This window comes from Heptranchias perlo, chromosome 2 (assembly GCF_035084215.1).
Source record: "Heptranchias perlo isolate sHepPer1 chromosome 2, sHepPer1.hap1, whole genome shotgun sequence".
Classification (NCBI taxonomy): domain Eukaryota; kingdom Metazoa; phylum Chordata; class Chondrichthyes; order Hexanchiformes; family Hexanchidae; genus Heptranchias; species Heptranchias perlo.
The window spans coordinates 98,223,369-98,246,465 of NC_090326.1; positions in this window are offsets into that span (position 1 = coordinate 98,223,369).

Consider the following 23,097-nt stretch of genomic DNA (forward strand, 5'->3'; position numbering starts at 1 on the left):
GTGTCTGGGGGAGCCAGGGTTTATTAAGGAGTTGTGTCTGGGGGAGCCAGGGTTTATTAAGGAGTTGTGTCTGGGGGAGCCAGGGTTTATGGAGGAGTTGTGTCTGAGGGAGCCGGGGTTTATTAAGGAGTTGTGTCTGGGGGAGCCGGGGTTTGTGGAGGAGTTGTGTCTGGGGGAGCCGGGGTTTATTAAGGAGTTGTGTCTGAGGGAGCCGGGGTTTGTGGAGGAGTTGTGTCTGGGGGAGCCGGGGTTTATTAAGGAGTTGTGTCTGGGGGAGCCGGGGTTTATGGAGGAGTTGTGTCTGAGGGAGCCGGGGTTTATTAAGGAGTTGTGTCTGGGGGAGCCGGGGTTTGTGGAGGAGTTGTGTCTGGGGGAGCCGGGGTTTGTGGAGGAGTTGTGTCTGAGGGAGCCGGGGTTTGTGGAGGAGTTGTGTCTGGGGGAGCCGGGGTTTATGGAGGAGTTGTGTCTGGGGGAGCCGCGGTTTATGGAGGAGTTGTGTCTGGGGGAGCCGGGGTTTATTAAGGAGTTGTGTCTGGGGGAGCCGGGGTTTGTGGAGGAGTTGTGTCTGGGGGAGCCGGGGTTTATGGAGGAGTTGTGTCTGGGGGAGCCGCGGTTTATGGAGGAGTTGTGTCTGGGGGAGCCGGGGTTTATTAAGGAGTTGTGTCTGGGGGAGCCGGGGTTTATTGAGGAGTTGTGTCTGGGGGAGCCAGGGTTTATGGAGGAGTTGTGTCTGAGGGAGCCGGGGTTTATTAAGGAGTTGTGTCTGGGGGAGCCGGGGTTTGTGGAGGAGTTGTGTCTGGGGGAGCCGGGGTTTATTAAGGAGTTGTGTTTGGGGGAGCCAGGGTTTATGGAGGAGTTGTGTCTGGGGGAGCCGGGGTTTATGGAGGAGTTGTGTCTGGGGGAGCCGGGGTTTATGAAGGAGTTGTGTCTGGGGGAGCCGGGGTTTATTAAGGAGTTGTGTCTGGGGGAGCCGGGGTTTATTAAGGAGTTGTGTCTGGGGGAGCCGGGGTTTATGGAGGAGTTGTGTCTGGGGGAGCCGGGGTTTATTAAGGAGTTGTGTCTGGGGGAGCCGGGGTTTGTGGAGGAGTTGTGTCTGGGGGAGCCGGGGTTTATTAAGGAGTTGTGTCTGGGGGAGCCGGGGTTTATTAAGGAGTTGTGTCTGGGGGAGCCGGGGTTTATTAAGGAGTTGTGTCTGGGGGAGCCGGGGTTTATTAAGGAGTTGTGTCTGGGGGAGCCGGGGTTTATTAAGGAGTTGTGTCTGGGGGAGCCGGGGTTTATTAAGGAGTTGTGTTTGGGGGAGCCGGGGTTTATGGAGGAGTTGTGTCTGGGGGAGCCGGGGTTTATGGAGGAGTTGTGTCTGGGGGAGCCGGGGTTTATTAAGGAGTTGTGTCTGGGGGAGCCAGGGTTTATTAAGGAGTTGTGTCTGGGGGAGCCAGGGTTTATTAAGGAGTTGTGTCTGAGGGAGCCGGGGTTTGTGAATTGCCATCACTACTCCTCACTGATCGATCGCCGCCACTACCTCCCACTCACCATCACTACTCCTCACTTATTGAATACCGCCACTACCCCCCACTCACCATCGCTACTCCTCACTGATCGATAACCCCCACTACCCCCCACTCACCATCGCTACTCCTCACTGATCGATCACCATCACTACCCCCCATCCCCACCATCGCTACTCCTCACTGATCGATCACCATCACTACCCCCCACCTGCCATCGCTACCCCTCGCTGATCGATCATTGATGCTACCCTCCTTTGCCATCATTAGCCCTCATCAATCGATCACTGCCATTAACCCCCTCATCAATCGCCACTGCTACCCCCCGCCATCTTTACCCCTCACCCATCGATCACTGACACTATCGTTTCCCCCCCCCCCACCCCACCTATTGCCCCCTCCTCCCGCTTGCCCTCCCTTCCTCACTTACCCAAGGGCCTTGAGGATCTTCAATCTGCTTCATCTGCAAGCTACCTGTTGTTTTTGGCAGCTCACCAGCTCAATGTAGACAAATTCCGAGGCCTCATCGATCAATCACAGGGACTGATCCCACCCCACCCCAACCACATGACCAAAAATGGGAGCGCCCAAATTTCTAGACCTAGATATTTCATGTGAGCTTCCAGCATTAGCTTCACCTTGGATTAACTGCTCTTAAAATGATCTTTTCTTAATATTGGCTTCACCTATTAAACCATCTGATCTGTATCCTCCTCACATCTTATAGTAATTACAGTCCTGTTCTAGAAGTCAGTGGATATGTGTCTGGTTGCTAGCGATAAGCTCTATCAAATAGACAGCAAGGAGCAGTTTTGCAAACAATAATGTTGGTACAAGCTACAATTTTATTTACACAATGCAGAAGGGCTGAACACAGGCAGGACCTCATGGGTTCATTGGGATTTTCATACTTACAACTGACCCATTAAGCACAATATGTGTGCTTTATGCAGCTGCATTAATGAAGTTTTGGAGATTTCAGCTCATTAAATGCTTCATTAACCATTTAACGGGGATAGAACCATTATGGTTGGTGCACTTTGATTGCCAGAACTATTGTTTTTGATTTCTAACCAAATCAATCACACAGAAATTGTACAATTCAAAACAGCAAGTACCAGCCAGTTAGTACTAGGACATGGGGAAAAGACACATTCGCAATTTTTTTTTGACGGAACAGCAGCCCATTAAGGTTTTCTTTTCTAACATTAGAATAGACTTTGTTGGATGTTCATTAAGCAAGTAACAAGCTGTTACAATGTCTGGGGAGCAGGCTAATCATAATCAAGAATACCCCCTGGACATAATATTGATCTTGCAGCTTTTGCTTACTGTGGTTGTTGCACTTTGCAAAAGTCACTTCAACTGCTGATGATCTGCTTATCTGACCAGTCAACTGACCAGAGCACAGACATCTACTTAAGGAATACTTTACTGTCTGTGTAGCAATATAGAAGAAGAGACAGTTTACTGGCTAAAGGTATATCATAGTAGGTACAGCACAGGAGGAGACCATTGGGATCATCGTGCCTGTGTAACAATCTTCATTCTTCAAACAATGCTCTCCTCATAGGTAATGCTCTGATAATCAGCATGGTCTACAGAGAATGTCTTCAAAGCAACTGTTCCTTCAACAGCACATTATTTGTCACCTCATCCTATAGTCATCTCTTCTCCCTATTTTGCACCTTTATGTTGTGTCACTTCAGTTATTTTGCTAATCAAAACGATGAAGGGAATACTTCTTTTCTCTCAAGCCATATATTTTTAAGAATTTGTGCATTTGCTGATTAAAATGAAGAAAGAAATAATTTCCTCTCAGAGCCAATGGATGTTGGCTCATTTGTCAATTAAAACAAAGCAGTGAAGAATTCTTCCCAGTTAAGCATAATATTTACCCCTGTTGAAGTTACATTTTCCTTTCCTTTTGCCCATCGTTCTGACCTTGAGTTATTTTTTAGACAAAATTGTCTTCTTGTTTGACTTTGTTGTTGTTTGCCTGAAACTCCTTTGTCACCCCCTGTCTTTTTAACATTGGATTGATGAGAACCCCTAAATTGTTACAGATTTCAATCTGTATTAGATATTCTCTCTGGTTCAGTATCATTGATTTCTCCCGTAAATGGACCTTGCGTCTCTTACAGCCAGGAGTTTACCTTTACTACCCAACATCTAGTCTTGTGATAGTTTGACTTGGGCTGTAATAATTAAACCCTTTGTTGTGTGAATTGGATATGATAATCTCAGGCATATTCCACGTGTGTTTCTCCTATCTTCCAGTAGGCAGACCCATGAGCATTCTAGTGAGTTCAGGCCGACTGTAAACCAACAAACTGCAGAGATAGGAAGATATTGTCTGAACCCACTGGACTTTTATTTACCTCCTATAGTGCTAGCATTCTGCTCCTTTGATGGATCCCAAATCTACCACTTTTTCTGTCCTGGCTCAAAACTGGGTTTCTCCTCTCAGCGGGCTGGTGACTGCACAAGGCTGCTCTCCGGTTGTCACATCTCTGTCCTCATCCTAAGACCCCTACTGCCTCACCTAGATCTCTGTCATGCTTCCCTAAGTGCCCATCTTTGTGGCTGCCATTCTGGTCCCAAGCTCATTACACCTATGTTACCTTTTAGCCCTCCCATTCACAGCTCTGCTCTCACCACCTCTTTTTCATACTCAACCATACTGCTCTTCATCTCTCCCTTCTCCAGGGTCATGTCTTCATTGATCATTTTTCTCACTCATCACTACTCCTCAGCCTATCTTCTCTCCTGCCATCATCCCAGACTCAAATCTCTTTTAAACCTGCTGCATTCTTTGCCGGACCAATTATGAGAAACATAGAAACATAGAAAATAAGAGCAAGAGTAGGCCATTCGGCCCTTCGGGCCTGCTCCGCCATTCAAAATGATCATGGCTGATCGTCTAATTCAGTACCCTGTTCCCGCTTTTTCCCCATATCCCTTGATCCCTTTAGCATTAAGAAACATCTAATGACTTGGCCTCCACTGCCTTCTGTGGTAGAGAATTCCACAGGTTCACCACCCTCTAAGTGAAGAAATTTCCCCTCATCTCGGTTCTAAATGGCATACCCCATATCTTGAGACGAACCATCACTGGATCTTCCAGAGTAACAACCCAAATTACACCATCCTCCTCCAATGCTTCTTCTCCATCGTCCAGCTCTGTGCGACTGCCCTTGCAAAATTCTATTCCTACCTATCCAAATACAGCTAGTGAATCACCAGCAATGTCTTCTCTTCCCTCTCCCACACTGTCACCTTCTTGGTTGCCCAAGAATCTATTCTTGGCCTCTGCTTTTTGTCATCTATTTGCTTCCCCTTGTCAACATCATTCACAAGAACGGTGTCTGTTACCATGTGTATGCTGATGACACAGCTCTCCACCACTACTCTTGACCCATTGACTGCCTCCATGAGGTTTATCTGCTCGTCCAACATCAAGTTCTGGATGAGTCACAACTTTTTCCAGCTCAATATTGGGAAGCCATTGTCTTTGGTCCCACCATAAATCATGCCCTTTTGCCATTGACTCCATTGGATCTTGAGCTGAGCTGAGCTTTAAGCTACTATCCATCACCAAAACCACTTATCTGACCTCAGCCTATGCCTGACCTCAGCTCCTCTGCCATTGAAATCCTCATACATGCCTTTATCACCTCCAGGCTCAACTACTCTCAATATCTCCATCCTGGCCTCCTTTCGTCCACCTTCCAGAATCTGCTGTCTGTATCCTGTCCCACACCATGCCACTTGCCCATCACCTCTGTCCTTGCAGATCCCAACATGCTAAGTTCAAATTTCTTCACCTATAAATCCATCCCTGGCTTTGCCTCACTCTATTTCTGCAATCTCCTCCAGTCCAATAACTCCTCCCCCCATCATTATTGGCACAGCCTCTAGCAGCTTGGGTCCTATTCATTGGAATTCCCTCCCTAAATCCCTCCACTGCTTCACCTCTCTTTCATTCTTTAAAATCCTCCTCAATGTCCGTCTCTTCGACCAAGCTTTCGGTCACTCGTCCTAATCTCTTTTCTCCTGGTTCACATCTGTTTTCCCTGCACCTATTTGTGAACCATTTTGGGATGTTCTTTAAGTTAAAGGCGCTATGTAAATGCAAGTTGTAGTTATTGGTAAACTGCACATGCCAATTTGCAGCAATGTTTTAAAAGCAGTGTTCAATGAAAATGTGAGAATTATTCTATGTTGCTGTTCTGTAGTTATTTTCTAAGGAACCATGCATTAAATTAATCCATACTGTGGCTACAGTTATTGCTTAACTGGAATCAATGGATATGGGGATAGGCAGGAAAGTGGAGTTGAGGTAGAAGATCAGCCATGATCTTATTGAATGGTGGAGCAGGCTCGAGGGGCCGTATGGCCTACTCCTGCTCCTATTTCTTATGTTCTTATGTTCTTAATGGCCTTTATTTTCGTAGGGGAATCTTTACCTTCCAATCAATAATGTAGTACGTATATTCTCGAAAACATTTTGTCAGTTTGTATTAGGTTAATTCAATATTTCACTTCCAGATGACACACACAGTTGGCTGGATGTACTGTGTCTCTTTGTTCAATATCTGTAACCCCAGGGAGTCCTGCACATATCCAGATAACATTCTGGGGCTGATTTTCCTCATCTCATGCAAGTTGTACCTAAATGATTAAGAAATATTGATAAATTCACCTGAGTGGGAGGGTCGATTTTGATTGCCTTGGCCTGGCATTAACAGGGTGGTTAGGGCCTCAAAATGGGATCGGTAGCTTTACCGTCTCCCCAACACTGGCGATGCGGCCAGCTCCATTTTGAAAGGGGCCTACTGCCTAAGTGTCCAAAGCATCTGCCTGTTTCAGGTGATAGGCCCCTTTTAATATAGGATCGGGGTCCTATGATGTATTTTAGGTCAGAACTGGTCAAAGCCTGCGCAATGCAGGATCCAACCAGTTCCACATGTGATTTAACCCAAGAGGCCCGCTAAGTGTTGAATCATTTTTGTGGGCCCCAGAGGAGGGAGAACCTCTGTCTGCCCCATACTTGGGCACCTGTGTCATAAGGACTACAGACTCCTGATGCTGGGAGTTCCTGCATCCTCGGCCTACAAGAGTAACATTAGAGGCCAGTCCTTCAATCCCAGCACAAGCGGGCCCCACCTGGGGCTGGGGGAGTGGTCCAGGCTTGGATGAGGAGAATTTTAATTTTTAAAATGTAAAAACAGCAAAGGGAGTCCTGGATTATTCTCTCGCTTTGTTTCTGGGGAAAGGGCCCAGCACTCCCCTTCCTGGCCAGTTATTTATGCCACACTATGCAGCACTTCCTGGTGGGGAGGGGATGCCCACACAGACTCAGTTGGCTGAATCGCCTACTCCTAATCCTACATTCCAAAGTGAAAACTGATGAACGCTCAAAAAAAACAGGTATTACAGATGCTGGAAATCTGAAATAAAAACAGGAAATACTCAGCAGGTCAGGCAGCATCAGTGAAGAGAGGAAGGTCGGGTTAACATTTCGTCAGAACCATTAGATGAACATCCAGTTGATTTCTGTGATGTGTAACTTGAAGCCTATTGACTCACACTGAGCACTTAGGCACACTCATCAATGCTGGTCTGCACGGTTACCGTTTTAACTTTAAGTAACCTGTTTTTGTAGGTCCGTGATAGGCCAAAATGACCTTGATTTTCTTGCTGTTGATGAGGTGGCGACAGTAAAAACTTTATCTCTCTTGGACTACTTGAACACACAGTAGTTTGAAACATAATCAGACACCTACTCAATTAATAATATGTAGCCTTGGGAGAAATTACACTGTGTGATTGGTGTCTTTATCAGTAAATCTTAGTGAAAATTGGTATCATGTTGTGCATCAATGGACCTCTGTTCACTAGGCTCCAAACATCCTTTACTGGGAGTCCCCAGTCCTAATGCTTAAAAGTATTATTATTACTGATGTCAGGTGATGTTAAGTTCAGTGAATATTTTTGCATTGTTACCCCGGGGCCAAAAATCCACTGCCCGATATTCAGGCACAGGTTCTGGGATGCACCTGCCCGTCACCTTCGCTCCAGAGCACTTGGAGCCCCACAGACTAGGGGTACACCTCAGGACCCTACCTGAGCGAGGAGGCTGGTAATTCTGGAGTTGAAGTTACGGCAGTGCAGCGGCAAAAAGTCAGTGGAAATTCAGGACCATAATGTCATATCACCAGTAGATCGTCTGTGCCGTTGCTCAAGGTGAATCAGAAGAGTGCGAGGAGAAAATTGTTAGAGGCAGTAAGTGTGACACACACATCTACATAGATATATATAGATACTTTAAACCTGCCTGCCGTATATTCAAACAAGGTGGGTGGATAAATGGAGCAAAAAGTGGGGTAAGCAAGCAGGAAATGGACTGGGAAACAGAATGGCATGGATGGGTATGGGGAGATAATGTAAATATTTATCTTTAAAAAATTATCTTATTGTGCTTGTATATGGCTGAAAGGCTGAACATGAATGAGGAAATGAGTAGATCGTGGGGAAGTGGGCCTGGGCTCTTTGGAGGTGGGGGGGGAGTTAAATGAAAAAGGATGGACAGAAATCAAAACACAATAGAAATATTTTTTTTTAATTGAAATTGAGATTTTTCAAAAATCTAAAAAGACCAAGGGGCAAGTTGAGTCAGGAACAGGTGGCTGAAACTCTGTCATAGGCAGCCAAGAAACAAAGGGGCGGGCAGGTCAAAGGCAGCTACAGCCAGGATTGGGAGCGGCAGCATGGCCATTTTTAATGAGCAGGGTGGCAGACTCAACTGAAAACACCCTCACATTATCCATAGAGGTAATAGTTAGTGCTCTCAGTCCTGTCATTATGCCCTCTAAACATGTTTTGCAGTAAATGTGTTTTGAGTTGATTTCTTCAGTTACAGTAGACTGTGAAGTGAAAAAATATCTCCTAATTCAGGTTCTGTATCACCTCTTGCTCCTGTTGGATGAAATTAAACACTGCACACCATTGGGTGCAGGAACCAGCAGGGGGCCAAGACACTGGAGGCCGCTGTGAGGCTGGAAGGGCTGAGAGCCCAGGACTGGCCGGGAGTAAGAGGAGTGCAGCCTTATGAAGACAACATCCTAAAAAAAATACATTTAAATATTGTTGTCACTTAAATTGAAAGACTTACCTAACACAAAAGGGGAGTGCACAGCGTGGAGTTTTTGTACTGAGCAGGTGGGAGACCCTACACAGCACCCTAAGTGGTGGGAGTCTTACAATTGCACGGCAACAATTCAATGCAATTTCAATGATTTCTGTGTTGTAAGGGGTGTTACAGGTCAATTATCAGATAAACATTGCAAATCCTATTGAAGTGCCACCTACTGGCATCACAGAAAATTGTTACAGGAAAATGTGGACATTTTAACATGAGAATGCCCATAGAAAAGTTTACATAGGATTTTCCTATGGAGCATGCAATATGAATGGTTATGGTGCTAAAACATTTATTATTAGATAGAAATTTACCATTTATGTGTATAGTTGTGTATTTCTTAGGAAATGGTGTGATGGTGCTCGAACAGGAAGTCTAAAGAAGTTGGGTTCTATTTTTAAGGGTGAGTTATATGTTGGCTTGCACCTGTCAACTCAGACAGGGAAAAAATTCAACATTCCTGTTACATCTTAAAAATGTTAGAAATTCAGCTTTTTAAATAAAAGGGTTTTTTCTTTTCTGCTATTCCTATGCCTTTCCTTTTAGTTTATTTTGGCAACCCTGGTTTTTTAATAACAATGCTGATAAGAATTGCTCTGATTGGCATTGGAACTGTGTTCATGAACAGTCCCTCTGTTCAGTATTATTTCAGAATGTGTTTACAATTTCAGTAGCAATACCAGAGGGAATCATCATGAACACATTTACAATCTCGCTGCACAGTGACCAGAAGAATTTTTCAAAACTAAAAAACCAAACATTTTCTTTTGCACTCCTAATAAAAAACTTTGAAGGAAAGTTGAATACAGATGAACTTGCGGTGTCAATATGAAGCAGCAGAGGCTTGCATGCCTCAAGGCCGAGTTATTTTGGAACTCCAGTGTTGATTAGTGGCAATTAAAACTCGCTGAGAATGTCTTTGCACAACCAAGACAGGAGCTTTGGTGAAAGAAAAGTGTCAACATTAGCAGCTTTCGAAATCAGGTACAAAAAATAATCAATGTTGAAATCCTTTTTTTCAGTCTTTCTTTGTTGATTGTTTTAAATAATTTTCTTTAAAAGACTGAGTCCTGGCAGCATATTTGGGGAAACTGACTCTGAAAGAGTAATTGAGTGTTCTGGTGAAGTTAGTCACCGTCCCAGGAAGTTTCAGCTTCATTCATGTATATGAGTCAGGAGGACAGATACTATTCTCAGCAGCTGCGACCAGGAGTCCCAAAGGCTGTGTTGCCTGCCTGGTGCCAGGGTTAAGAACATCTGCTCGCGGCTGGAGAAGAACTTGGTGCATGAGGGGGAGGATCCATTTGTCATGGTCCACGTAGGAACCATCGATATAGGTAGAACTAGGAATGAGGTTCTGCTGAGAGAGTTTGAGGAGCTAGGGCCCAAATTAAAATGCAGAAACTCAAAGGTAATAATCTCTGGATTACTACCTGAGCCAAGCGCAAATTGGCATAGGGACAAACAGATGGTTAAATGTGTGACTGAAAGAGTGGTGTGGGAAGCAGGAGTTTCAATTCATGGGGCACTGGCACCAGTACTGGGGAAAGAGGGAACTGTTCTGTTGGTATTGGCTCCACAGGCTGGGACCAGTGTCAGGCGAATCAAATAAATAGAGTGCTAGAAGGACTTTAAACTAAATAGAGGGGAGAGGGTTCAGGTAAGGGTAAATTTATCAGTCTAAAAAGAAAAGTCAAGGCTGTAGAGCAGAGTAGCGATTTGGGTAATAAAACAAGCAGAGTGAGTCAGGAAGGAACAGAGAGTTTAACAAAGGTATTTGTGACTAAGATCATATCAGGGAAAAAAGGTAAAAAGTTAAAATTAAAGGCACTGTAGAATCATAGAATCATAGAAGTTTACAACATGCAAACAGGCCCTTCGGCCCAACATGTCCATGTCGCCCAGTTAAAACCACTAAGCTAGTCCCAATTGCCTGCACTTGGCCCATATCCCTCTATACCCATCTTACCCATGTAACTGTCCAAATGCTTTTTAAAAGACAAAATTGTACCCGCCTCTACTACTGCCTCTGGCAGCTCGTTCCAGACACTCACCACCCTTTGAGTGAAAAAATTGCCCCTCTGGACCCTTTTGTATCTCTCCCCTCTCACCTTAAAACTATGCCCCCTCGTTATAGACTCCCCTACCTTTGGGAAAAGATTTTGACTATCTACCTTATCTATGCCCCTCATTATTTTATAGACTTCTATAAGATCCCCCCGAAACCTCCTACTCTCCAGGGAAAGAAGTCTCAGCCTATCCAACCTCTCCCTATAAGTCAAACCATCAAGTCCCGGTAGCATCCTAGTAAATCTTTTCTGCACTCTTTCTAGTTTAATAATATCCTTTCTATAATAGGGTGACCAGAACTGTACACAGTATTCCAAGTGTGGCCTAACTAATGTCTTGTACAACTTCAACAAGACATCCCAACTCCTGTATTCAATGTTCTGACCAATGAAACCAAGCATGCTGAATGCCTTTTTCACTACCCTATCCACCTGTGACTCCACTTTCAAGGAGCTATGAACCTGTACTCCTAGATCTCTTTCTTCTATAACTCTCCCCAACGCCCTACCATTAACAGAGTAGGTCCTGGCCCGATTTGATCTACCAAAATGCATCACCTCACATTTATCTAAATTAAACTCCATCTGCCATTCATCAGCCCACTGGCCCAATTTATCAAGATCCCGTTGCAATCCTAGATAACCTTCTTCACTGTCCACAATGCCACCAATCTTGGTGTCATCTGCAAACTTACTAACCATGCCTCCTAAATTCTCATCCAAATCATTAATATAAATAACAAATAACAGCGGACCCAGCACCGATCCCTGAGGCACACCGCTGGTCACAGGCCTCCAGTTTGAAAAACAACCCTCTACAACCACCCTCTGTCTTCTGCCGTCAATCCAATTTTGTATCCAATTGGCTACCTCACCTTGGATCCCATGAGATCTAACCTTATGTAACAACCTACCATGCGGTACCTTGTCAAAGGCTTTGCTAAAGTCCATGTAACCACGTCCACTGCACAGCCCTCATCTATCTTCTTGGTTACCCCTTCAAAAAACTCAATCAAATTTGTGAGACATGATTTTCCTCTCACAAAACCATGCTGACTGTTCCTAATCAGTCCCTGCCTCTCCAAATGCCCATAGATCCTGTCTCTCAGAATACCCTCTAACAACTTACCCACTACAGATGTCAGGCTCACCGGTTTGTAGTTCCCAGGCTTTTCCCTGCCGCCCTTCTTAAACAAAGGCACAACATTTGCTACCCTCCAATCTTCAGGCACCTCACCTGTAGCGGTGGATGATTCAAATATCTCTGCTAGGGGACCCGCAATTTCCTCCCTAACCTCCCATAACGTCCTGGGATACATTTCATCAGGCCCCGGAGATTTATCTACCTTGATGCGCGTTAAGACTTCCAGCACCTCCCTCTCTGTAATATGTACACTCCTCAAGACATCACTATTTATTTCCCCAAGTTCCCTAACATCCATGCCTTTCTCAACCGTAAATACCGATGCGAAATAGTCATTTAGGATCTCACCCATCTCTAGTGGTTCCGCACATAGATGACCTTGTTGATCCTTAAGTGGCCCGACTCTCTCCCTAGTTACTCTTTTGCCCTTTATGTATTTGTAGAAGCTCTTTGGATTCACCTTTGCCTTATCTGCCAAAGCAATCTCATATCCCCTTTTTGCCCTCCTGATTTCTCTCTTAACTCTACTCCGGCAATCTCTATACTCTTCAAGGGATCCACTTGATCCCAAGTGCCTATGCTGTCATATGCCTCCTTCTTCTTTCTGACTCGGGCCTCAATCTCCCGAGTCATCCAAGGTTCCCTACTTCTACCAGCCTTGCCCTTCACTTTATAAGGAATGTGCTTACCCTGAACCCAGGTTAACACATTTTTGAAAGCCTCCCACTTACCAGACGTCCCTTTGCCTGCCAACAGACTCTCCCAATCAACTTCTGAAAGTTCCTGTCTAATACCATCAAAATTAGCCTTTCCCCAATTTGGAATTTTAACTTCTGGGCCAGACCTATCATTCTCCATAGCTATCCTAAAACTAATGGAATTATGATCACTGGTCCCAAAGTGATCCCTCACTAACACTTCTGTCACCTGCCATTCCTTATTTCCCAAGAGGAGGTCAAGTTTTGCCCCCTCTCTAGTCGGGCCATCCACATACTGAATGAGAAATTCCTCCTGAATACACTCAACAAATTTCTCTCCATCCAAGCCCCTAATGCTATGGCTGTCCCAGTCAATGTTGGGAAAGTTAAAGTCCCCTACTATTACCATGAAGCATTCGTAACAAGAAAGATGAATTAATGGCACAAATAGAGATAAATGGGTTTGATCTAGCAGCCATTACTGAAACATGGTAGCAGGGTGACCAAGGTAGGGAACTAAATATTCATGTACTGAGAAAGGATCTTAGCTCAGAAAATCAGGATGTGGAATCAGTATGGGTGGAGCTAAGAAATAACAAGGTGCAGAAAACACTGGTGGGAGTAGTTTATAGGCCCCCTAACAGTCATTATAGTGTTGGACAGAGTATAAATCAGGAAATTAGAGGAGCATGTAACAAGGGTAAAGCAATAATCACAGGTGATTTTAATCTTCATATAGACTGGGCAAGCCAAATTGGCAAATGTAGTTTGGAAGACGAGTTCATGGAATGCATCCAAGACAGTTTTCTAGAACAATACATCGAGGAACCAACTAGGGAACAGGGTATTTTAGATCTAGTATTGTGTAATGAGACAGAATTAAATTAGTAATCTTATGATAAATGATCCTCCAGGAAAGAGTGATCATAATATGATGGAATTTCATATTGAGTGTGAGAGTGATGTAGTTAAGTCTGAGACTAGGGTCTTAAATTTAAACAAGGCCAATTATGTGGGTATGAGGGACGAGTTGACGAAGGTAGATTGGGAAATTAGATTAAAAGATATGACAGTAGATAAGCAATGGTGAACATTTAAAGAAATGATTCATAATTTCCAACTAATATACATTCCCTTGAGGAATAAAAACTCCACAGAAAAAGTGATCCAACCATGGCTAACTAGAGAAGTTATGGATAGTATATTAAAAGAAGAGACTTACAATGTTGCCAAAAAGAGTAGTAAGCCTGAGGATTGGGAGGGTCTCAGAAGGATGACCAAGAAATTGACAAAGAGGGAGAAAATTAAATGAGAGTAAACTAGCAAGAAATGTAAAAACAGATTGTAAGAGCTTCTACAAGTATATAAAAAGGAAGAGATTAGCGAAAGTTAACGTGGGTCCCTTAGAGGCTGAGACAGAAGAAATTATAATGGGGAATAAGGAAATGGCAGAGACGTTAAACAAATATTTTGTATCTGTCTTCACAGTACAAGACAGAAATAAATATCGGAAATAGTGGGCAACCAAGGGTCTAATGAGAGGGAGGAACTTAAAGTGATTAAGATTAATAAAGAAAAAGTATTAGAAATATTAATGGGACCAAAAGCCAACAAATTCCCTGGACCTGATGGCCTACATCCTAGGGCTTTAAAAGAGGTGGATGCAGAGATAGTGGATGCATTGGTTTTGATCTTCCAGAATTCCCTAGATTCTAGAACGGTCCCCGTGGATTGGAAGGTAACAAAAGTAACCCCGCTATTCAAGAAAGGAGGGAGACAGAAAACAGGGAACTATAGGACAGTTAGCCTGACATCAGTGGTAGGGAAAATGCTACAGTCTATTATTAAGGAGATAGTAACAGGGCACGTGGAAAATCATAATATGATTAGGCAGAGTCAACACGGTTTTATGAACGGAAAACTGTGTTTGACAAATTTATTAGAGTTTTTTGAGGGTGTAACTAGCAGGGTAGATAAGGGGGAACCAGTGGATGTAGTACATTTGGATTTTCAAAAGGTATTCGATAAGGTGCCACACAAGAGATTGTTACACAAGGTGAGGGCTCATGGGATTGGGGTAATATATTAATATGGATTAAGGATTGGTTAACGGACAGAAAACAGAGAGTAGGAATAAATGGGTCATTTTCAGGTTGTCGGGCTGTAACTAGTGGGGTGCCACAAGGATTGGTGCTTGGGCCTCAGCTATTTACAATCTATATTAATGACTTAGATGAAGGGACCAAGTGTAATGTATCCAAGTTTGCTGACAATACAAAGCTAGGTGGGAAAGTAAACTGTGAGGAGAACACAAAGGGCCCGATTTTAGAATGGAGGCAAGATGGCAGCGGGGGATGAATGGGCACGCGGGTAACCCAACTAATAAAATATGTCCATCTCACACGCGATTGCAAGTGAATTGGTGCCACTCAACGTGGCTTCTGGGTTTGCTATCGGAAATCTGCGCAGCTGGTGGACTGCGCACCCGCACCACAGGCTGTCAGCTGGAGGAGCACTATTTAAAGGGCCATTGCTCCAAAGGCTTTTGCTGGAGCAAAGACCCAAAAATCACAATGGAGCAGCACAGGGGCAAGGCTGCTCCAAGTTTCAGCGATGCCTCACTGCAGCAGCTACTGGACGGGGTGAGGAGGAGGAGAGAAGTGTTTTACCACCAAGAAGGCCTGACTCGAGGTGGCAGATGAGGTCACCAGCAGCAGCAACATATCCCGCACCTGGATCCAGTGCAGGAAGCACTTCAATGACCTAACTAGGTCAGCCAACGTGAATACACTTACTGATTCTCCTACATTCTGTCTTCCACATCACCGCACCAACAACCCCCCCCCCCACAACTCATTCTGCACTGCCGAGACTACTCCATCACATCACTCCTCACACCCACTTAAGGCCCATCCTCAACTTACCTGCACTTCCTCATCTCCCCATTAGTCACCCCACCACTACCACTCAACCCAATCCTCATCCAATGTGATATCTGTGTCTGATACTCACCCTCTGATGCACCTCTTTCATGGTCAGCCCACCCAAACCAACGCATTCATCAGTTGGCCACTTCACCATCACTCACTCACACGTCTGTTCTTTCTCCCCTTTTAGAAGAGAGCGCAAAATGCACACGAGTGGGCGAGGACTGGAGGGGGGCCACAACATGTAGTGGTCCTCACAGACACGGAGAAGGAGGGGCTGGAGATCAGCCGCACCCTTGAGTGCCTGTCCATCAGGGACGGCGAGACTGACACCCCAAAAACATCTGGTGACTCAACTTTAACATTCATCACGAACAACATGAATTGATGTTAGCAATTCTTGCTATGTTCAACATCTCAGTATGCTCATCACATGACACATCTGTGATGATGCTTAATATTGCCTTCTGTTCTCTTACAGGCCCTTCAACGACCGCAGTGATGGCAGAGGGCGATTCCTCAGAGCAGCTCCCAACATCTGAGTGCACACCGTCACATCATAGCGAGCCATCCACCAGTGCAGATACTCACACCTCGGTGGGTCCTAGTAGTGGGTTAGTTGTATTGGCACCAGTGAGTTACCACACACAAGTGAACACGAGCAGACACTGGTGGCAGGGGCAGCTGTGGAGAGTCCGCCTTGGTGGGAGCACTCCTCTCTAGGCTCTGCTCTGCTGGATGCAGATGCTGAACCCCAAGGGCCATCCTTTAAAAGGAGAATGTTCTCCAGCAGCACATTTGCGAGGTACTGGAACAGGTGCCACGCGCACTCTCCACAATAGCGCAGAGGATGGAGGAGTCCAACTCCTGCATGAGTGGAATGGCGGCACAGGTACGGGAGGGAATCTCTGAGATAGTGTCACAGGGATGTGAGCAACTGTCTGAGATAGTGTTGCACGTAAGTGCGGGAATGTCTGTGGTGGAGAGAAGGCTAGCCTCCGTTGAGCTTCAAGCATGGCTCACAAATGAGTCCATTCAGGCCCAAACAACGGCCGTTCAGACTCAGGGTGAACAACATTCTGCTGCCCTAAACAGGCTGACAGATACTTTAGAAGTGGCCGTCCAACACATCAACTATGTCCACCACACTGTTGTCCAGCAGGATGGTAGAAGTGATGTGGGCCTGGCACAAGGGAGGGATGATGGCGAAAGGGGACATGGAAGTCAAGGGGACATGGGACGCCAAAGTGCTCCCATGTCTCACCCAGGTGCAGGTGGAGCAGTCTTTAGAGCGGCCCTCATGGGCTCCAAAACCCAGAGAGCATAGACCAAAAGCATCTAAGCAGTCCGGGCATGAATATGAGCAACCTGCCATTACCTCTGCAGCAGCCACAGGGGATGCACCACGAAGTAGGAAGGGAAAGGCTAATGTTTTGTGAGCACAAAGGGTATGCACAAGGGTGTCTGACAGACTGTCATGCTTTTCATTTATATTCACCATTACTGCCACGTCTTGCCCATTCTTGACTGGCTTTTGTGATAGGGTCCTTTCATGAGGTTCACCAAGAACGGCGACACTTGATGCCACCCATTGGGTCACTTTACAGTGGGTGTATGTTTAGTTGCAGGACTGTTTTGTGCAGGGAGGGGTGGCAAGGATGGTGATGTTACTCGTCCTCGGATGTAGTGGTGAATGCAGCCATGGCGCTCCCCCCATCCTGATGGTGTCAGTTTGAGGGGGTCCGAAAAGTTGGTAAATATGTGTGAACAGAAGAATTGTGAGTGGAAAGTAAGAATTTTCAGTGAAAACACAAAGATCTCCCAGCCAAAAGTTTGTCTGAAAAAACTGAATGCCCTGCAGCAAGAACTCACCTTTTATCCCCATCTGTCAAACAAACATTTCAGTGTCCAACTGGCTGCTGGCTGAAACATATCTGGTAGAACATGGAGTGTTTCCCACAGCACGGAAACACGCTGAGGACATTTGAAAATCGGACCCCTGCCTCAATGTGCACAAAATTAAGTACTTCAAGTATCTAACTAACAGTCTTAACTTCCGCATTCGTGAGGCGCGCGCACAACAGACGCGTCAGTGGGGAACCCGGAAATCTGCGGGTTGGAGCCGGGTTCCGAACCTGCTCGGGATTTCCCCGATTTTCGGAGCCCCCAACGCACCCACTACTTCATTCCAAAATCAAGCCCAAAGAGTCTGCAAAAGGATATAGACAGGTTAGGAGTAAAATGTGGGGAAATGTGAGGTTATTCACTTTGGTAGGAAGAATAGAAAAACAGAATATTTTTTAAATGGTGACGAACTATTAAATGTTGGTGTTCAGAGAGATTTGGGTGTCCTAGTACAAGAAACACAAAAAGATAGCATGCAGGTACAGCAAGGAATAAGGAAGACAAATGGCATGTTGGCCTTTATTGCAAGGAGGTTGGAGTACAAGAGTAAGGAAGTCTTACTACAATCATACAGGGCTTTGGTGAGACCACACCTGGAGTACTGTGTACAGTTTTGGTCTCCTTACGGAAGGAAGGATACACTTGCCTTAGAGGTGGTGGAACGAAATTTCACTAGATTAATTCCTGGGATGAGAGGGTTGTCCTATGAGGAGAGATTGAGTAGAATGGGTCTATATTCTCTGGAGTTTAGAAGAATGAGAGGTGATCTCATTGCAACATTCACAATTCTGAAGGGGCTTGACAGGATAGATGCTGAGAGGTTGTTTCCCCTAGCTGGACAGTCTAGAACTACAGGGCGTGGTCTCAGGATAACGGGTCAGAAATTTAGGACTGAGATGAGGAGGAATTTCTTCACTCAAAGGGTTGTGAATATTTGGAATTCTCCACCCCAGGGTGCTGTGGATGCTCAGTCATTAAGTATATTCAAGACTGAGATCGATAGATTTTTGGACACTAAGGGAATCAAGGGATACGGGGATCGGGCGGGAAAGTTGAGTTGAGGTCGTAGATCAGCCATGATCTTATTGAATGGCGGAGCAGGCTCGAGGGGTCGTATGGCCTACTCCTGCTCCTATTTCTTACCTTCTTATGTTCTTATATCTATTTTTGTACATGCCTATGTATAAATAATGCACATAGGAATGTGGTAGGAGTAGGTTCAGCCAGGATGAAGCTCGTTAAGCAGAATTTCTATCTTTTAAGCTCTTTTTCCAGGAGCAGCGAATTTAGTCTATTGGATTTTCTATTCTACATTATTTTAGCACAGGCAGTAAGCCTTTTTGAAAGTAACGCCGATTGGAAAATCAAGGCTAGTGACTCTTGTGTAGATTCAATGGCAGTTTCACCTACACTGAGGAACACAGGATGACTTAAATAACTACACCCTTGAAATTCTGACTTTGATGGTGTCGTGCAATTCAGGTTTTGACCTTTACGAATTTGAACCATAAGTCTGAATACAACTAAAAACATCACTACTGATGAGCTTCTCACCATATTTAATAATGATTTCCAACATGTGAGTCTGGTACTCCTCTGATGCTTGGATCAACAGGTTGGTACCAAAACATTAACTTGCATTTTTATAGCACCCCTCGCGTAGAACATCTCAGCTTGCTTTATGAAGGTAAAGGCAGACACTAAGCAGGAGACGGGAAGGATTAAAGGGGCAAGTTGAAACCATAACCGAAAAGATAGATTTTAAAAAATATTTTGAAGAATGGGAGAGAGGTAGCAAGGCAAAGTAGTTTTGGAAGAAAGTTTCGAAGAGCAGAAATATGGTGGCCTCTGATAGTGGAGCAGAACGAATGGGAAATGAGCAGTATTCCGTGGTTGGAGGGGCAGAGGGTGCGGCTGGGACAAATGGAGAGAGATCACCCATGTAAGATGGCACGTGACCATGAAAGGATTTAAAACAAAGGTGAGGATTGTAAAATTAATGTTCTGGGGGATAGGAGGCAATGGAGCTTGGCAGGGATGGTGCGTGGGATTTTTTGGGAGGGATTATGGAGTTTGCATTAACCGGAGTTTGTGAAGGGTGAAGGAGAGGAAGCCAGCATTGGAGAGTATTCAAGAAATTAATTACAGAGGCGATGAAGGCATACAGTAGAACAATGTCTGACATAGGCTACTGAGGATGTAAGGGTGGAAATTGCGGAGGGTGGGGCCACAATCTTCCAATCCTCCTTAGATATGGGGATGGTGCTGGAGGACTGGAGGATTGTAAATGTTACACCCCTGTTCAAAAAGGGGAGAGGGAATGTAGTAAACAATGTGGAGGATAGTAACAGACTTCAGGAGGGCATAGACAGATTGGTGAAATGGGCAGATGCATGGCAGATGAAATTTAACATAGAAAAGAGTACAGTGATGCATTTTATAGTAAGAATGAGGAGAGGCAATATAAACTAAATGGTACAATTTTAAAGGGGGTGCAGGAACAGAGAAACCTGGGGTGCACATACACAAATCTTTAAGGTGGCAGGACAAGTTGAGAAGGCTGATAAAAAAGCATATGGGATCCTGGGTTTTATTAATAGAGGCATAGAGTACAAAAGCAAGGAAGTTATGCTAAACCTTTATAAAACACTAGTTAGGCCTCAGCTGGAATATTGTGTTCAATTCTGGGCACCACACTCTAGGAAGGATGTCAAGGCCTTGGAGAGGGTGCAGAAGAGATTTACTAGAATGGTGCCAAATATGAGGGACTTCAGTTATGTGGAGAAATTGGAACAACTGGAGTTGTTCTCCTTAGAACAGAGAAGGTTAAGGGGAGATTTGATAGAGGTGTTCAAAATCATGAGTGGTTTTGACAGAGTAAATAAAGAGAAACTGTTTCCAGCGGTAGAATGGTCGATAACCAGAGGACACAGATTTAAGATGATCAGCAAAAGAGCTAGAGGCGACATGAGGAAACATTTTTTTACGCAGCGAGTTGTTATGATCTGGATGCATTGCCTGAAAGGGTGATGGAGCCAGATTCAATAGTAACTTTCAAAATGGAATTGGATAAATACTTGAAAGGAAAAAATTTACAGGGCTATGGGGAAAGAGCAGGGGAATGGGACTAGTTGCATAGCTCTTTCAAAGAGTCGGCACAGGCATGATGGGCCAAATGGCCTCCTCCTGTGCTGTACCTACTATGATACTATGATGATAGACACTAGGCTTGGTGTCAATTATTTCCATCAGTGGGAGTAGGAAATGGACCACCGATGTTTGAAACAGATTTCAATCAAATCATTGTTCTCCAATCCATAACACTGTACTGCTGGGTCAGTGTAGAGATCTCAATCTAGATTAGTATTTTGCTTCATATTGTTTTTTTCCCCTGCTGGCCTTTAGTTAAGGAGGACTTTGAAGAAAAATGTATTCTGCACTAAATCCTACTCCCCTATCACCCTTGTCTTCACGTTCTACAGTTTAACTTTGTTGCCAGTCTTTGCTATTGAAAGTTAGTGGCAATTTTGATAATATTGACCACTTTGAGCAGCAAGTAACATTTTACATTAATTTTTTTAAATAGCACACATTATGCTGTATTAAGGATAACTTAAGCACTCTGTTATGGAATAAGTTGCATATCTACTTTTATAAGTTCCTTGTTGAATTTATGGGCCGTTGCTCATGGACAAAAATAAAATTTGTAACTCTTTCTGTTCTACTCCAAAGTTCTTTGTGTTTAGGATGTTGTCTTCCATTCTTTGTCTCCCTCTTTCTCTTTGTTTCACTCTCCATGTCTTTCTGTCAGTCTGTCTCTCTATGGCTCTGAAACACCTTTTCTTGTTGTCATCTGTGTAGCTATCTGGGTTTTTCTTACGTTTTCTGTGAGCCTGCCTGCCTGTCTGTCTCCTTTCTCTTTCATATGTCTCCCACTCTGCGTATACCAGTCATATGGTTTGTATTTATTTCTGTCCTTTAATTTTTTCTCATCATTTTCTTGTCAATTCAGTTTTCCTAAATTAAGAGGAAAGATTTTGCACTGGACAGCGCAGAGGGACTGAGTGGGACAGGACCTGGCTGTGTTGGAGAACATTTATATATATGTACACAAAAAAAAGCCAAGAATAGTAAAACCATTTCTGAAAATTAAATAAAAATAAAAACACAATAAATAATTTTAAAAAGGAGAGTAAAAAAATAATTGGAATATGGGCAGAGAGTAAAAAATGAAAAAAAATGGCTGCCTATATGTTCTCATGGACAACAGCAGCACACTGGACCCATTAAGAAACAGCCAGGTGCTGCAATGGGAAGGAGGTAGAGCTGGTATTCTGGCAGTATGAGGACTTCTTTATCTAAATCTACTTAGTGACTCTAGAATCTGCAACTATATATTAAAACATTATCACAGACATGCATACACTAAATGTTAGATCTCCCATAGCATTGTTCATAGGTAGCTTGAGATTTGGAGCATTAAGTATTCCCTGTAGGGAAGTGGTTTAATAGATACATACTGAGGTCAATTAGAGGGCAACTGTTGAGGGAAGGTTTTATCGATTGGCAGCTTTGTACGCTGAATAGGATTGCCAACCCTCCAGGATTGTCCTGGAGTCTCCAGAAATTATGGATTAATCCCCTGGACACTGCTGCAAGTAACCTGGGAGAAAATCACAGGGGCATTAAAAAAAGGGTATTTTTTTTTCATTTTCTTTGAACTCTTTCGTTTATTAGTTAGAAAAATATTGGAGATGGGGAAAAAAGGTTGTTTGACTGGATGGGGGGGTTGGAGGAAGGAGATGATGTGATGTAACCTCCAAGGATACGTCCAACCAGAGTTGGCAACCCTAGCACTGAATGGTTTGTTTTTGTCCTTTAATGTTGTATGATTTTAGCTGCTTGTAAACCCCTGGCTCTCACTGTTAAATACAGGCTTGGTTGTCAAGGTCAGAAAAAACAACAGTATATGACTATCTTTCTCTATTTTTATCATATAGTGATAATGGGGATGAGGTACACTGAATGATCTACTACTGTTCCTATGTTCCTAGACAGGGTGCTGTGATGGGCTTTCCAAACTTGAAATTATTCAATTCAGGTCAATTTTGAAATCAACATTTCCCGATTTTTGGGTCCTATTGGATCACACAATCACTTGAGGTATTTTTACAACACTGTAGAAAGACAGCGAAGGAATGTGTGAAGTGTGATGGACGCACACCAGACAAGACAAACAGAAAAACATTATATTGCAACAACCGCCTGACACAGTCACAAGGACTTAGAGCATTGGGAGGAATTGGAATCTAAATTTCAGATCCCAATTAGAAATCCCATTTTTTGAAACTCTGAATTCAAGGTGCAGATTCCTTCACTGTCTTTCTGTAGTGTTACAAAAATACCTCAAATAACCGTGTGATCCAACAAGACCCAAAAATTGGAAAGTGTTGATTTCAAAATTGATCTGAATTGAATTAATTCAAATTTGGAAAGCCCGTCACAGCGCCCTCTCTAGGAACAGAAGTAGATCATTCAGCCCCTCAAGTCCGTTGAACCATTCAATGAGATCATGGCTGATCTGTACCTTAACCTCATTTTCCCGCCTTTGTTCCATATCTCTTGATACCCTTACCTAATAAAAA